At 48.5% G+C, this 16941-nt stretch overlaps 2 protein-coding genes across 3 annotated transcripts in view; one reads left to right on the top strand and one right to left on the bottom strand.

Moving 5' to 3' along the window:
• The window catches only part of LOC144158619 (uncharacterized), a 33769-nt gene extending 24499 nt beyond the window's left edge, over window positions 1–9270 (bottom strand). Inside the window, exons 1-2 of one of the 2 annotated variants that reach the window (XM_077689632.1) lie at window positions 7991–9247; window positions 4175–4320 (exon numbers count right to left, since the gene is read on the bottom strand). The gene's annotated coding sequence lies outside the window, so the exon portion shown is untranslated. Of the gene's footprint in view, window positions 1–4174; window positions 4321–7990 lie in introns of both variants that reach the window. The other variant, XM_077689633.1, reaches the window with a different exon arrangement.
• Window positions 9271–9687: 417 nt separating this feature from the next.
• The window catches only part of LOC144158622 (uncharacterized), a 46593-nt gene continuing 39339 nt past the window's right edge, over window positions 9688–16941 (top strand). The window contains exons 1-2 of the mRNA XM_077689637.1: window positions 9688–9877; window positions 14417–14542. The gene's annotated coding sequence lies outside the window, so the exon portion shown is untranslated. The remainder of the gene's footprint in view (window positions 9878–14416; window positions 14543–16941) is intronic.

Raw genomic sequence — 16941 nt, forward strand, 5'->3', positions numbered from 1 at the left:
CCGGGGATATTTCAAAGGCGGATTGAATCAATCCTGCAGGGCTTGCCTGGGGTGCAAGTGTACCTAGATGACGTGTTGATAGCAGAAGAGGGTGACAGCCAAAACCGAAATCTGATGGCTGTGCTCGAGCGCTTTCGTGAACATGGCATTAAGCTTCGTGCTGATAAGTGCCGCATTAGCCAGCCCTCGGTTACATATCTCGGTCACCATATCGACGCGAATGGACTGCATCCCATGGAAAAGAATGTGGTTGCTATCAGGCTAGCCCCCTCACCACAGAACGTCGGTCAGCTACGCTCATTTCTGGCCATGGTAACCTTTTATAAGAAGTTTATGCCCGACTTGTCTACCATTCTAGCACCGTTGTACAAGCTGCTGGAAAAGGGCACTAAGTGGACGTGGAGCACCAAAGAAAAGAAAGCCTTTGTCCAGGTGAAGAATGCGTTGCGAATGGCACCCGTACTGACTCATTTTGACCCGAACCGTGAGCTCTTCTTGGAGTGTGATGCGTCTCCGTACGGAGTGGGTGCTGCACTTTTTCATCACACCAAAGGCGAGAAGCGACCCGTAGGGTTTCGACCGAAAATGCTGACAACTGCAGAAAGAAAGTACTCTCAGTTCGAGCGAGAGGTGTTGGCCTTGATATTTGGTATTACTAGGTTTCGGGACTACCTATTGGGGCGAGAGTTCACTCTGGTTACGGATCATCAGCCGTTGCTGGGCCTGTTAAGGCACGACCGTCAGACCCCCGTCATGGCAGCAGCCAAAATCCAAAGATGGGCGCTACTACTTGGTGCATACAAGTATAAACTGCAGTACAAGCCCGGAAAATTTATGCTCAACGCAGATGCATTAAGCCGGTTACCCCAATCTCTTGAACAGGAGCTGCAGGACGCCGAGGATACGGCCGAGTACGTCTTCGTCGTGGACCAGTGGGACGAGCCTGCGGTGCCAGTGGAAGAGCTTCAAGCCCTCACGCAGTCAGACGGCGTACTGTCAAGTGTGCGCAGGTACGTCATCCAATGTTGGCCGCAACGCACTGCTGAGGAAGGCACAGAGATGCGGGAGTACCACAAAAGGCGGCCCAAGCTGTCCGTGCAGTATAACTTGCTGCACTGGGGCCATCGTGTTGTGGTTCCGGCGGAAGCCAGGAAGAAGCTACTGAAGTTATTACATGGAGCTCATCAAGGAGTTTCGGCAATGAACGCAGTTGCACGGTCAAAATTTTGGTGGCCTGGCTTGGACCATGATATTGAGCGCTTAGCTGCTGTGTGTCAGAATTGCGTACAGGCATTGCCCATGCCACCTGCGCAAGCACCCATCCGCTGGCCAGAAACACAGGAAAGATGGTCGCGACTGCATGTCGACTTCGCGGGACTGATCCAAAACTAGACTCTGCTTGTCGTCGTGGACTCTCACAGTGAATGGATTGAGGCCATTCCCCTGGCTCACGCGACCTCGCGCAACACAGTTGAGGCCCTGTGAACGATGTTCAGTAGATTCGGTCTGCCACACACGATAGTGTCGGATAATGGCACGCCATTCACCGGGTGGGAGTTCAACGAGTTCTTACAACACAACGGGGTAGTTCACATGCGGGCGCCCCCTAATGGACTGTCTGAACGTGCGGTGCAAACCATCAAAGACGGACTAAAGAAGTGTGGGGACGCAGACTTGTCAAAGACTCTGGCTAGAACCCTGTGCCGCTATAGAAACACGCCGCTCCCGTAAGGACGCTCACCATCAGAGATGTTGTTGGGTTACAGGCTCCACACCCTACTAGACATCTGTTTTCCTCCCAGGAGCCGATCAACAGGGGATGTCCACTCTGCTGACAGCGCCGGGTGGAACTTTGCACCGGGAGATCCTGTGTACCTTCGCAATTATGGCCGTGGTGACAAATGGACACCTGGGAAGGTCCGGTCAACCTCGGGTGCACACCTCGTGTCTGTCGACACGGAGAACGAGCTTGTTCACCGGCACATGGACCAGCTCAGGCGGAGAAGCATCAAAGGACCTTCGACTTAACAGGATCTCGCTAGCCCCCCGATAAGCCCGGACCCGCCAGTACAAGACCACGAAACTCCAACAGCTACTTCCCCCAGTCTTGCGGAGCACCCGCCCTCTAAGCTACGACGTTCCACACGTGTCAAGAAGCCAGTGGAGCATTATGGATTCTAAGGAAGGAGGAATGCAACGAACTGTTGGCCACCGCTAAACAAGCGCTGCCAGTCTACGCATGCGCGCCTTCAATCTTATCTCCCTCTCCCCCCTTCCCTTGCCTTTCGTTCTTATAAAAACACAAGCCGGACAATGAACGCTCTCTTTTGCCCTGGCCACTCTGTGCGTGCATTTCCGGGCGCCGCCCAGCCGCGGGGCAGGTTGTAACAAGCACAAAAAAGTGTTTTCCTACAAATCAGTCAATTTCCCGCTGTAACAAAAAAGTTACCTAACTATTATTTCGTTACCATGCCTATTCAAATCAATCACCGGTGATCAATGCTTTGTATTGCCGGTTTCGACATGTTGCAGTCGTTTCTCGTCCACCTAATGCACCCCAGTGGTTAGTCTAAGCACTTCACTTTTAGAATCAGTTTAAATTTTCCTGCTGCAGTGACATTGATTTTGCCAGCTCAGGTAGGTGCACGTGTTTTCGTGAGAGGGGGTGTGGTTGCGGCACTTCACAAAAAAGCATGCCACTCGCAGTTATCCTGCATTACCATCCCTTTTTTTTTTTACAAAAGGCTCCTAGCTAGTACGCAATTATGTTGTCAGCTTTGTAATCCGACAACAGTGAAAGGTGATAACTACCTAAAAATGACACCAGCTATTCACTAGTGATCTTTGATTTGAAGAAAGGGTAGCTTTACTCTTCCAAAGCTTAATACTGAAGGTCCCTTGTGAGTTAAACTAGTGTACCTAGCATTTTCAGCCAGTTTATAGCAGTTTCGTTTCAGTTTTTGCGTTGTGAAATGTATATTTGGCGCTACAACGCAGTTTCCCAACTTCAATCCAATTTGTCATGGCGTCACTGTTGCCCGCTACTGTTCCTCGAAAAATGCAAGCCGTTCGTGACTCCACTTCACCCACACCTTACTTCTACGATAACAGCTTCAGCTGAAGCTGAAAGTCGAAAGATAACACCAAATTGTCGGATATCAGTGCAGACCAGAAGATCGCTTCCAGTTGGCCTTGAACACCACCAGCTGTTCACTGGCCAGTTTTGTTTCGTGTGAGGGTATTTCCGGAGGTCTAGTGTCCCTTCTTAGTAGAACTGTATGGTCTGACAAAGTCTCCAACAGACTTGACATTGTTTCTTTTTGAAAATGTTAGATGGCGCTGCAATGAAGAGGCTTATAGTGCTGAACTCTCTTCATAGCACGACAGCTGCTTGGTGAAAGCTTCCTGGGCATGATTCTAGCACATCGCACCTTATTCCTGCAAGCAGGGCTACCATAGTGGGTCAGAAAATGATGATAAACTGCAAATGAAAGTTCTGACAGATAAGTGACAACCAGAACGTCAACAAGCATCCACAACCAAGTTTAGTTTTCAACTCCATGTGGATTTCTTCGCATTGCCTGCTTGCCTTCAATATTGTGCTGGCCACAATCATTTACAAGGTGTTTTTACATCACGTGGGGACCAATTGGTGTCTTTAATAATGTCAAACCACCAGATTTCTTCCCCAAAACCATCCAAAATTGCGAAATTTCAAATAGAGGTTGAGCTTCACCACAAGGCACAGGCACCACGTGTGCTAGCATTTTTTTTTATACTATCTGACAAATTGTTCCACGCAAATCAATTTTTTTTCTAGGATGGGTTTTTGAAACGTTTACCTAGAAAATGTATATTCTAAAGTTTTTCTACTACTTGTGGTTTGTTATACACAACTTATGTTTTTTCTTTATTTTATTCGACACCTGGAGAAACATTTCAAATTTGACAATTTTTTTCACAATCTTTATTTAGGAAAAAATTATTAAACTGCTGTTGTTGGAAAGGCCATTGAATAATCTGCATTTTATGTCACCGCAATATGTGCCTAACCAATATCTTTAGCTCAAAAAAATGTTTTCTCCGATACCTACCAATCGGTCAAGTTTCCGCGGTAACAAAAGAGTTAATAAGCACGGAGGAAGAGTGGCACAAGAGGAGTGCAGGGACACACCAGAGGGAGGCAACATGAGGTCCCATGGACCCGGAGAAGTCGCAGAGGAGCAAGCCAGGGTGATGCGGCATCGACCACGTCACGCAAGCTAGGGCAGGAGCAGCCAAACTTTGCATCAGCTCCGGCCTCCATGTCGCACCGCCAACCTGCGCATTGGTGGCAACAGCACCAAAGGTCAATGCCTACATCCAGCGTTTCCGCCCCATCAAACTACACTTTGACGGCCCCCACATGGCGACATTCCCAGATTCACCCAGTGCCTCTGGCTGCCATGACGACAGTACCAAAGCCAGGGGATGCATTTTGCTGCCAGGGCTACTGCAAGGGCAGCCAGCAAGGGACCAACTCCCAACGCACAGCGGGATGACAGTGGCGCCAAAATGTCGCACGCGTCAACAGCAGCATCACCATATTGAACTGCAATGGACCTTTAAGTGCAGAGCACTTTAGGGGCTCGCCTTGTTGCCGTAGCTCGCTCGCTGGACCCAAGTAGAGCCATACGGCCTTCTGTCGTTGCAGTGTAACCCGGAGGCTTCGAAAACCAAGTGGTTTATATAGTCAAGCGTTCGAAACTCATGAACTGCTGGTGCTTGTCGTACATCTCCCCATTGTTTAGCGCAAAGAAATCTTCAGGTACATTTGAGGCAAGATATACATAATTAACCGGCAGCGCCCGCGCTCAGTTAGTTAAAAACGCTCGTTGGGTTGTTTTTTACGACAGTAAGCGAAAAAAAGTGGCAGTGCAAGGCTGGCACGTGCGGGAGGAAAAGCAAGCCCCAAAAGAACAGAACTCCCACTGGCGCAGTTTAAGACACAAGGCACGCGAGCACTGCGAAGGCGGGAAATTTGAATTGCATTGGGTGGCAGCAGCGAGCGGATAACGGCGGTACAGGCCATTATGGTGAGTCACTGCTCCGCACTTCCCACAGCTTTCACATTGAGTGGAACAGCTTTAATTTTTTTCCAGTACTGGTCATCCCTAGCGGCAGCCATGGTGAGCTAAAAACAATGGTCAGGCATGCCCCCCTCGAAAATCTTCGTTGAAAAAGCCACGCACAAAACTACTTCGCCCATCTACTCATCCCCCTTTCTTCCACATGGAAGCCATGGAAGCAGCACACATTTGACACCTGTAGTTGGTGAAGTGCCTCACCTGTTTTCCTTTTTTTTTTTGGCCTTGCTCACTTCTTCAATGGTAGCCACGTGTTTGCAGCATAGACAATTTTAAACATGTTTGCCCCTTTCCTTTGTAAGTTTTTGTGTGTGTGTACGCGGGTACGGATCCGCCACGAGATTGTTGAAAAATCGGTTATAAGAAACAATGATGAAGGCGCGACGATGGGAGATGAAGATGGTGTGGTGCTCGCATGTGACAGGCTGATGATGAGTTACCAGGTGGGACTGACTGACTGTTAGGAAGCAACGATGACGCACGTGCTCACACTATTTTCCCCGTAGACGGAGAGAGAGAATAAACTTTTTTATTACCCAAAAACCCCGGGCCATATCTACTAATGTGAAACCTGGTGAGGGTCGAAGCATGCAGTGTATAAGTGTATTCTTGGCTCCTTGGCGTTTTTGCCGATGGCGATGAAACCGTTGAGGGTAGAGTATACAGCTTTGTGGTAAAAGTTTCTTGTCTTTGATGCACGAAGCTCTCTAGCACGAAGCGTAAACAAGTCTCCCGGTGTTTTAGTACCGTGACTACATGACACGAATGATTATTACGACGACGATGACACGAGACACCAACAGCACCAGCTCTTAAGGGGCTTCACTTCTAAAAGGTGCAGCCCTCGACTGCAGTAGGTGCTGCCCCAGCAGCAAGCTGAGGGCGCACCTGTTTGCTTATATAACCCGAGGTGCATCTTGAAATGGCCGATCGGCAATGCGCGCATGCACAGACCACTATTGGAAAAAGGTCCATTACGACAACCTCGTGGCTGGAGAACATCTGCGTCACGTCACTGCCAGCGACTAGGATACGCCTGTACACTAGAGACACCTAACTGCTGGACATTGGCTAGGGGTTTTGTGTTGGACTTTGTGGGGACTTGACTGGACCATTTAATTCGGTGCAGGCATTGTGTGATGAACTTGACTAGACCATTTACTTTAGTGCAGGCATTTAATAATTTTTGCACTACGAGTTCCTTTTATTTGGGTTTGTGTTGTCTTGTTTGCTGGTCAGTGCGATCAGGGATTTCCTTCGTGAAGAAAAACTGTGCGTTTTGTTGAACCCGCCCACTCTACCGCATCCACTCTTCTAGCCAGTCGAGAACACCATGTGACATCCCCTTAACAAAACTGGTAGTACACTCAATTAATTCGGAGGACACAGAACAAACACTGTTTGAACATTACAAAATAAATCCACTTTGATTGGTAATTGCGATAATTTTTATTTACGTTCATAATTTTACCATTCAGTTACGCACTTACACTTTAAGGTCATGCCTAGCATTGAAGCCCGACGCCTTTCGGGTCAGAAGGTGTTCCACATCTACCACAACAGTTTCTTAAGCAGTCATGGGTTCAGAGGCCAAGGCCTTCGTAAAGATCGAACAAAATCGGAGCTTGCGAGATGCAACGCGACTATAGTCGGAGAGTGCCAAGGGTACCTTTCACATTTAGTAAAAGTGCAAAGTCAGCGATCCAGAAACGTAGAAGCGACCCAGCCTGCTCTGAAAGCCTTGGCCAGTCCAAGTCATTCCCAACTGTCACGGCCACACCAGGCTCTGACCAGGCCTAACTTATCCACTAACTCCCAAAGTGCCTGGCACCTACCTATTTCATGATGGCGCGCAGCACTGCAGGACGTAACACGGCCAGAGGCGTGTAGCATGCGGTTAAAGTTGACCACAATGAGTTGCAACAGCCCTACGAGGTCATTATGGAGTGCGTTGAAAAAATTTTCTTTGTCTGAGCTGGTCTACTGTTCGAGGGATACATGTTAATAACACTCATTCCACAGTCTAGGTCAACTGAGAGCAAGGGGAGGTCAGAGCCACGGAAGTGACGAAAGATAGAGCCCTTGAATTGCGGCATCACGCTGACGCAGCACGAGCATGTCCCCTTGAAACATGAGAGATCTGGTGCCAAAGTTTCTACCGAACTGCCTAATCTGCCGTACTCGATGGACGTAGGTCTCTTGTAAAACCAACACATCTATATGCTTCGAGTGGGCCAAATTGATCACCTCAGCCTGTTTCGGGAGTTTCGTCGGTCCGCAACAGTTAAAGGTTGCAATTGTTACGGAGTAACCTGCAGTAAGTGAAGGTGGGGGTGTCTGATTAAAGCCACATGCATCTAAATGGTGGTGAAGAGGACAAAAGCAGTCTGACCGATTTTAATCATGTTTGCTTTCACAGGAGTTGCACACTTAGTAAACACGCTCGCCTACGTCTTTGCGTTCGGTTCTAGCTCCATGAAGGCATCCTTACCCGAGCTGAAGTCACTTTCCTCACAGAGGTCGGTACCCTCAGAACTAGGCGTAACTGTGAATCTGCGTCTGATGGGGCTTACCTCATTATGAGACACCTTGCACTGCCTTGTTTCAGAGCCTTTCACCACAGGCTCCACAAAAAGCTTGCACTTTGATTTCCTGTGCTTCTGCCTCTTCGGGATACTGCAGGGCAGCGCCATTGCCTCCCATGGCTCTGTGGGTTTCTCCGCAAAGGCGATAGATTGCACCATTGTCTGTGCAGCGTCTGTGGTGGCTTCTGCAGACACACCCGCAACCAGTTCCTCCTCCTCAACCTCTCGCGCGGTGGTCCCCATACTGTTTTGCAACTCCCATATGGGCATGCTGCTCACCATCTGCAAGGGGAGCATCGAGGTGCCACAGGAGCCACCACCGGCAGCCACCACCGCCTGGCACGGGAGAGGCCCTGCGCATTGCCACGACACTCCTGGGGCTGTGCAGCAAGAAAACGACCCCACACCAGGCCACCCATCAGGAGGTGACAGACGGATCGGTGCACCCTTGCACGGGCAGCGCAGAAGCTGCAGGCACGGCCCTGGAGCTTGGTGCCAGATGGGTGTATTGCCTGCCCATCACTGCACACAGCAGAGCTGGCCGCACTGCACCTCACTGCGGGCCGTCTCCTGGAGCGGGAACCCAGGACCGAAAGGCCGTCATCCTGATGGACTCCCGACCAGCCCTCCTGCGGCTGCAGGCGGCTGACCAGCCATCGAGCTCCATGGCTACGTGGAGCTGACGCTGGCGGCCAAGCTGCGCATGGTGGCCTCTTGCAACTGCAACATGTGGCTTGCAACTGCAACATGGGTTAGGGGGGGATTTCAAACGCCTACGAGGCGCCTGCCCGGAAGTTTCTCTATTTTCATTTTTTTTTGCCTTTGGAATTTTTTAACATTTGGCTCATGGTGATTTCGTTAATGCTTTTTTTTTTTTTCATTCTGGTTATTACTTTTTCAAGAGATCCACGCACAGGACTTCTAGAATGGGTTGGATTATATAGTTTAATACAGGTTATGTTGGGTGTCATTGGGCTGGGTTAGGTCAGGTTTGTTGCAGTTGAGCTAGACTTGGGTAGGTTATGATACGTCCAATTACGTTACATTTGGCTAGGTTCGGTGCCGCTCCATTATGCCAGGTTACGTTGGGAGGTGGTAATATTGGGTTAGACCAGGAATGCTCTCGCGTTGAATCACCTGAACCATCCCGTACGCGCTCAACACGCGCCTCGGCTTTTATCCTGCTCTTCCAGGGGAAGACCCGTACGATTTTCGCGCGCGACCATCGGTACTCAAACCTCACCCTCTCCTCGCGAAACTCAACTACAGGATCAGTTAAAGCGCGATCGACCGCCGCCCTGATCTTAAAGACCCCTTCAAACCTTCCTGAAGAAAAGTCCTGCACCGCACTCCACACAGCCTTCGTGAATCTTTGCACAAGAATCTTGCACAACTTTACATGCGGGAGCCGAGCGAGAAAGGTGTAGCAGGTGTAGTACGGCCAGTACGGCGGCTAGCTACGAGTGGGCGAGGAAGCTAACCCTATCCGAATAGACATGCATGACAAAAAACGAACCCTCACCGAGCCGACTTCTTACATAAAATATCCAGGAAGCAGAACAAGACGACGACTACGATATGACGAAGACGAGTACGGCACGCAAGGAACGCTTCCCTCCAGCTCTTCAACAGGGCAGCGCGCAAGCGCGGCTATGTTTGTACTTCTATTGATACGGCTAGTTGGTTTTGTAACGCGTAAGGAACCAAAACCGGCCAAAGCTTCTTGTTTATTATGTGCGACAGTACTTTGATGTTTGTGGGCAGTGTCATAGATCTTTTTTTGCTGTATATACTATGAAACTCATGGGTAGAGCATCTTCGAAGCTAATTTATGGACTTCTTAAAAAATACAAAGTGCGCACTTTGAACGGCCCGTGGTGAGTCCGGGATTGAAAGGCGAAGGGCTGTTGGTGCACCAGGGATGCACCATGTCACCTACGGAGTAGGTATCGAACACAACTCCTAACCTATCGCGCGTGATTTGTCTACCGTATTTTCGCAGCACAGGGAGGGTTTTCTCTTGGTTTTAACAGTTACGTCAGTTACGTCGTGAAACCGTGATTGTTCCTATTCGTTACGCTAGCCCAAATGTTCCCGTTTGTAGCTAAAAAAGTGTTGAGGCACTTCCAGGCGTTCCGGCGTAGGGTATCGCCGAAGCCGTCGATCGTAAGTGAAAGTCACTGATTGCGCGTCTTCTTTATTTTAGGGGTGAAGTCCCTTCGGGGCTGGGGCTGTTGGCGTCTAATGTCGTCGTCGTAACTGTCGTCTCATGTAGTCACGGTACTAAAACACCGAGACACTCGTTTACGCCTCTCGCTACAACCCTTCGTAACGCGTGTTAAAAAACACCTGAACGCTCGTTTACCCGTAGCGCTGGAACACTTCGTGCTTAAAGACAGGAGACTTTTATAGCAAAACTGTATACCTCTACCCCCCAGCGGTTTCATCTCCATTGGCAGAAACGCCAAGGCGCCAAGAATACGCTTGTACAATGCATGCTTTGCCCCTCCCCAGGTTTCACATTAGTGGAGATTGCCTAGGATTTTTTTTTTAAGTATACTGTCGCTTGTAGTAGGAAGAATCTCTTACTGCATACACGAGGACGCATCACAGCAATAAGATTTTTTCTCTTCGTTTCAGCAAAAGGTATATCGTATATCGTGAAGTCAAACTGAAAACAGGGCTGGTGTCGTGCAAAGAGCTATAAGACTATGGGTACTGTGTTTGATGTCAACTTTTAGAAGGCTGCTGAGTTGTGGACTCAGCAATTTGAAAATGCTGGATGCGGCTGCAAGCTCCAACACGGTACAATATTCAGCCCACCAAAATGACAAAGACCAAAACGTGAGTTCTAACCTTGCACCTTGAAGGCTACCACAGGGACTTTGCTCCAAAGTACTTGGAATCAGTAAACTTTTAGTATGACCAGACTTGAAAGAGCACAATCTATTCTGAACCTGCACTGTGCTTGTCGCTTTCGCAGGGACAGGTGGGAAGTTTGAGACATTTGAGTTTATTTTAATTCATTGCTTTTGAGTGCTTTTTCATATGTAGCTGAAGACGATAGAGCCGTTCTTGTGTCTTGTGTGGTGTTTTGGAACAATATGTGCGTGCATGCATATATGTGTGACTTACCAGCACAGGACCACACGGCTGCTATTTTTCTATGTCAACCCCACTTGCATGACATGCATCAGAAACAGGTGTTTTCTGAAACAACATTTTAAAGTACGGCAGGTTGTGAAGACTGGAAGCGGACTGTTGGAAAACCACACCATTTTTCCCTCTGCAAAGTTGATGAAGAGAAGAAAGAGGCAAGCAGGCACTCCTGCAAGCAGCTGGACAGTGGTAGCAACGGACAAGGCTCTGCAAGACTCAAGGGCAGATGCTGGCGCCTGCAGAGTTGTGGCAGTCCACACGTGAATGTGAGGCCGTACAGGGGGGATTCAAAGGAATACGAGCAACGGAGCACACAGCCTCTGCCGCATGCTGCACCGTCTGGCTGCACTGTCAGTAAACTGCGTGCATGTGTAGTTCTTTCAGAGCATTTGAGAGTGTGGCCTACTGTTAGGGGAAATGCTTGATAAAGAAGTGACGCCGGTCATTTATTTTGAGCCGTCTTTTTATGCTGTGTCGCCACTGAGCGTTCTGTGATCTATGACGTTCGGGAACCAAGTGCGCAGCAGGCTGATTGCAGCTAGCATGGTGCCCTTCAATTATCATCCTGTTCAGTGGCGACGCAGCGTGAACAGGAGTCTCAAAAGAAACGAGCGGCGTCACTTCTTGATCAAGCATTTCCCATAAATGTAGGCCACACTCTCAGACGCTCCCCAAAAAGTGCGCATGTGCGCAGTTTACTCACTTTGCAGCCAGATGGTGCAGGATGTGTCGGAGGCTGTGCGCTCTGTTTTTCGCATTTTTTTTAACCTCCGCTGTACGTCGATGGCTGTGGCCAGATGCTCTCAGAGTCCCATGGTGCTCCTGGCAGTGGCCTAACCAGAAATATTTATCGGGGGATGTTATGCCGCTCACACACACACACAAAAAAGAAATAAAAAGAGAGGTAGCCTGTGCACAAACATCATTTCATCTTTATTTTCTTATTTAATTTTCTTATTTTGTTTTTAAGTATTAATATACCGATGCAAAGTGTGAACAGCATGGATGAAAAGGGGCTGAAATGCGGACTGAAATGCATTGTTTAAAGGCCAACTGCACTCAAATTTCACATCGACCAAATTTATTTTTAATGTGTAGTAAGTGCCACCAAATCAGCTGGGACATGGGTGGTAGCCCTGTGAAACACCTTGTTAATCAGTCGGAAGCATTTAAAAAAGCTCCACCGCAGCTTACGCTGCACCTGCCTGCGGATCGCATAAACAGTCATGACGCGCCTGTGACGCTCCAGCCGATGGGGGCTTCTTCCTCTGGCCAGCCACGTAGCTGGAGAACCGGTCGAGCTCTGCTGCGAATGCGTCGCCCATTTGCTGCCCCGCATGCGCACAGCTTGCGTGCAGGGTTGCTACCGAGCTGCTGACCGCCTGGCCACTTGCTTGCCAGCTGCAACGTCATTTTAATGGCCGTGCTGTCCTCGATTTCAGTTTCAAAATCGCCGATTTTTGCTGACCATTTGCGTCATCCACGCGCGCATTTCAGCTGTTGAATTTTGCATCTTGCTTTCTTTTTAGGCCGACTATACGGAAATAGTGTTTTCAAGAGGTCGAAATTTCGAGTGCAGTTAGCCTTTAAGGGCTAAAATGCACTGCTCAGAAAATTTCGAGGGGTGTTCCAACACCGAAACACCCTCCCTGGCTATGCTCTGGCTTCTGGTGTGGCGAACGGGTGCCTGGCATTTGTGAGGGGACCGGAGGTGATTACAAACCAGCGTAGCAGTCGCGGACCTGCACAAGTCAACTGCCAAAGTCAACATCGCACAACAGACCGCATTAGTAGACGAGAGGTCTGAGTGACATACAGTGGATTGCGGATTGCACAGGTTTATCTGTGAGCCATGTCCATTTTCTTTTCATCTCCTAGTCGTCACTAGCACATTTTTTGGTGTGTTCTCTGTGCATTTCGGTGCATAACACGGTGTTTTTCGTTTCTTTGCTTATTTTGTAACATATCTCTTGAACCCCAACTGGTCCAATATGCGACACATACGACTGAGTGTGGCAAACGTCCTCACAGCACCACCATCACACTACATGCCCCCAGAACACCCGGCTTCATGGCCAGCACACATCTATAATGCAGTGTTAGCGTTTCTTTTATGAAAAGCTAAAAACTATGATTTTGAGAAAGGCAACGAATACACATTTCAGTGTTTGTGATGTGCAGTCGAGTTGCTAAAGTGCAAGTCCACATAGCACACTCTAGTTCCCTGCTGTTTACTTGTGTCAGTTCAATGGGAAGGGGGGGGGGGGGGGGGGGAGTTGATCATCTTTCTGAGTGCATCATCTTACTTCAATCATGGTCATTCCCGCCATGGATGTTGCTGATGATTGAGCAAGCCGCACAGTAACTACCAACTCAGTGTACCAGAGGCAGGTCCTCAAATATTACAGGGCTGATGGCAGTCTGCCTACTCCGTGCCACGTTGAAGGTGGTACTAGCAGTCGGCCAATTTCATGTAAACCGAGTTTTGAAGGTAGCTTTCATAAAAGCTCGTTAATTCCAACTTGCAGTTAATTTGAACTGACGCCCTGGTCCTGCACAGCCTTGTATATTTATAAAGGAGAACTCCCAATAATTTGAACGCGTCAGTGTCCAGAACGGTTATTTCTAATGGGGATCCGCTGGTGTCCAGTGGGAAGCGATGCTCATGTAGTCGCGACAGAAGAAACGTAGATTGCCTCAACCCTGCCACGTAAATAAAAATGTTTTCCGAGCATAAGCAGTGTCATTATTTAGACATTACGGCTCGCTGCTCACATGAATGCGTGTCAGTGCCTGTTTCTGCCGTATAACTGACTGATCAAATAATTTCGTTCGCTGTTTGAGCTTTATGAGCATTATTTACAAAATCCCCTGCCACAGACGGGGAGGAGCGCCTAATTTGCGATAACGACTACAGAGGTGGGCTTCGTTGTGTTCTGCCCGCGCAGTGTGGCGCGATGTCCACTCATACTAGCGCCCACCCGCTAATTCGAACTCCGCTTAATTCGAGCAATTTTATGGTCTCCTTCGAGTTCGAATTAACGAGCTTTTACTGTAGTACAGCGGTAAGCATGCATTAGTGCAATGATAAAAGCGGTCATGCACACACTTTTGTGCAGTGATTGTAACAATGCATTCTTACATGTCTAGGGACAAATTTTTGCTTGAAGCCAAGCATACATCATACCTGTTACAAAAAACTATCTTCGTTTCAAAGTGCAAGCCTATCACTCAGAAGTCGGATGATTGTCATTGTAAAAAACTTCAGTATTTCTCTGTGAAAACCCATAAACGTGCTTCCAACATTGCAAAGACTTCAGTATTTGTCTGAAAACCCATAAAAGTGGTACCAGCGTTGCAAAGTTGTGCTGCGTTAAGGGTGCGAGTGCCTAGTTTTAGCAGCGTACGTTCAGGTCAAGAACGTAGAGAAAAATGCTGTTTAGCTACTAAGCAGGCGCCCCAACTGACCAGCTGCACTTGTATCCAAGTACAGCTTCCACTCCAACTTGCGCTTTTGCTCAACGAAATGCTCTGCCTGCTGTGCAGGGAGAGGGCAGTGCAACCATGGGAAGCCACGGTTGATCTTCAGCCATTCAGGAGCTCTTCAGTGATGCTGTTGCTGGCAGAAGTGAGCCAGACATGCCTGGGATCAACTTCATGCTGCATCACCTGGTGAGAGAAGCTGACGCATGTACTTTTACAGCTTCAGGTTTCAATTCAGTTGCTTCAAAGTTGTTGCTCACATCCTTAGATTGGGGGCCATATGTTGCCTATAATAATTTTCTATCTTTTATGCAAACGGTCAGAGTAACATGAAATGTAAAAACTACTGCACACCACTTGAGCTCTGACTGTAGGATTAAGGGCAGTCCCACTTAGTTCCACCATTTCAAATACTGCAATGTTTAAGCTGAATCTTTGCTCCCAAATGTTCCATTTCAGCTTTCTACGGTGTTTTTTGTTTAAATTTTTTTGCATGCATTATCTCACCCTATAATGGCCCGCTAATATGTCATCGAATGTAATCACCCCATATTTAATGCTGCGCAGTTTCTATCCTTCTGCATTACACCGAGTTAATTTGACTCTGAGCTGCTTTGAAGGACCCAAGATGGCCTTTCAGTGGGTACTAAACGTACGCATGTGTTCTGTGTGTTCTCTTCAGTGACCGATAAGTTACTGTTTGTTATTGAGATGTGCTCTCCTAATTCCAAGTTCTACTTTGTATAACGTACTTTCCCTGTTATCAATTTCTGTGAATTTCCAAAATATTTATTCTTCTTAACCTTCACCACATTCTTATCAGTTACACTAAAAAACTGCCTAGTTTGATTGTCTAACACCTTCCTGTTTTTTTTTTTTACCTTTCTAGAACAGCGAAAAATTTCACTTATCTCCCATGCAGAGCATAAACCCCTATTCGCGCATTACCTTCAGAATCGCTGTAGAACTTGTGTGCCTTCATTTTGAAAACCGGCATACCAAGCACGACCTCCAGGCAAGCAGCAAATAACTTGAGCAAGATAATGTGACCCTGTTAAATGGACTTTGTTGCTCTTCTCTTGAAGAATTCTGGGACCTGTAGAACCTGCTTAAAAATCTCTGAGAAGGAGAACTTAAATTTACTCAATGTCTTGTTTCACAGTGCTTCCTTGGCTGCAGCATTTTCTGATGTGGGAACCTACAACAGAGTTTTATTACATGAATGTGTAGGATAAGCCCTAAAGTTCAAAATTTACAAGTTGGAGACATGGTGAAGTGGCGAAACGCATGGGGCTCTGTGCTCCTGACATTAGGCTATGCAGAGCACTGCCTTCAGACACACCCGGAGCTGTGTTTCGGGCTCAAAAGGTAGTTTTCGTGCAAGCTTGAGCCGTGTTCAGGCTTTCAATGGCTGGCCTGGTCAAGGCAAGTGTTTTAACTGCTGGCCTGAGCCGTATTCTGGGCTTTTAACTATGGTTCTCTGACTGCAAATAGTTTGCTGGTAACCAGAAGACTGTCGTCGCCCCAGAAATGTGGGTGAAAGAGGAATACCAAATTGTACCTTGGGCAGTCTGCGGGGAGTACAATACTCATAATCGAACGCTTCCAACAATTGCTTAGGCTTTAAGCCACAGTCGTGACCCTGTTCTGCCCTCACATAAGCTAAGACCGTTTCAGGGAATACAAGTGGATTGTTCGGTTTTGTCTATATTCAGCAAGGAGAGAACACGAGAAATGGGCATTGCATGCCGGGCACCACTGCAGTTGTATTTATTTATAGTGCAGGGTGAGGGCGTGCAATGGGAAGGCGGCAAGAGCTCCATGTTAATTCATTTCCCCGAGTTCTGAAACTGTGTTCTCAAATTTGTTGACGTCCCTCCTCCCGGGAGTGCGAATTAGTTTTCACGGCCCTCCCCCCTCCTCCCCCCTTGTCCCCAGAAAAAAACGTAGCAAATGAAGAGGCCAAAGGGTTGTACAGTGATTCTTGATGGGTGTTTGGAGCCGCTGTTGAGAAATAAAGATGCGCAGGCAGGGGGCAATAGTAGGGGGAGTAGGAGAAGAGGAAGAGGAGGATCGGGGGCGCGCTCTGCCTCGCTAATCGACTCCATCACCACATCGGAAGCCAGACGCTGGTCTTCTTTCGCCACACATTTTCTGGTGTCGTGAAACCCGGGAAACGAGGCACGAGCGGACCCACGTTCGATGGCGCAGCGGCTCCGAGGCACGCGAGGCTTGGATACCTTCGTACTGCTTTATCCTGGGAGCCTTGCCCTCGGCCGCCGCCCCTTTCGGCTCGTGCCCGAGCCCGCCCTTGACCCCTAGTATTCGAAACCCTAGCGTCTTGCTTCATCGGCTGGTGCCATGGGTGATCCTCGTATTCGCCGAGATTTCCTGCGAGCGACCATCTCCTGGACCATGACAGTCCTCGACGCCTTGCTGCGGAGCCAGGCAGCAACGGCCCTTGACAGACAAAATGTCCTCGACCTCATTTTGCATGACCAGGTGAGCCTTCACCAACTCGACGCTCAAGTTCAGGAGAACCTGACGGATGAAGAATTTGATGCTGACGTTTTGGAAGCCATCAATTA

This window comes from Haemaphysalis longicornis, unplaced genomic scaffold, assembly GCF_048455015.1.
Source record: "Haemaphysalis longicornis isolate Haplotype H1 unplaced genomic scaffold, Haemaphysalis longicornis Haplotype H1 scaffold_10, whole genome shotgun sequence".
Lineage (NCBI taxonomy): Eukaryota > Metazoa > Arthropoda > Arachnida > Ixodida > Ixodidae > Haemaphysalis > Haemaphysalis longicornis.